This window comes from Olea europaea, chromosome 2 (assembly GCF_002742605.1).
Source record: "Olea europaea var. sylvestris chromosome 2, O_europaea_v1, whole genome shotgun sequence".
In the NCBI taxonomy this organism is placed as follows: Eukaryota; Viridiplantae; Streptophyta; class Magnoliopsida; order Lamiales; family Oleaceae; genus Olea; species Olea europaea.
In genome coordinates this window covers 7,807,975-7,808,187 of record NC_036238.1, presented here as the reverse complement: position 1 = coordinate 7,808,187, position 213 = coordinate 7,807,975, and positions in this window count along the sequence as shown.

The window sequence follows — 213 nt, the reverse complement described above, 5'->3', positions numbered from 1 at the left end:
TAAAGAATTGGAACGAATGTTAAGAAATTAGGTAACGTCCTTTTGATAAGTTTAACGGCTAAAACTCGACATTTTAACTTTGTAGAGCCATAGAAAACATAGATACAAGTGAGAAGACCACTGCGACAGTTTACTCCAATAAACTCGCTTCCACTGCCTTCTTGCAGAACTTTAAAACCTCTCCGATCCGATAAAAAAAAAAAAAAAAAAAAA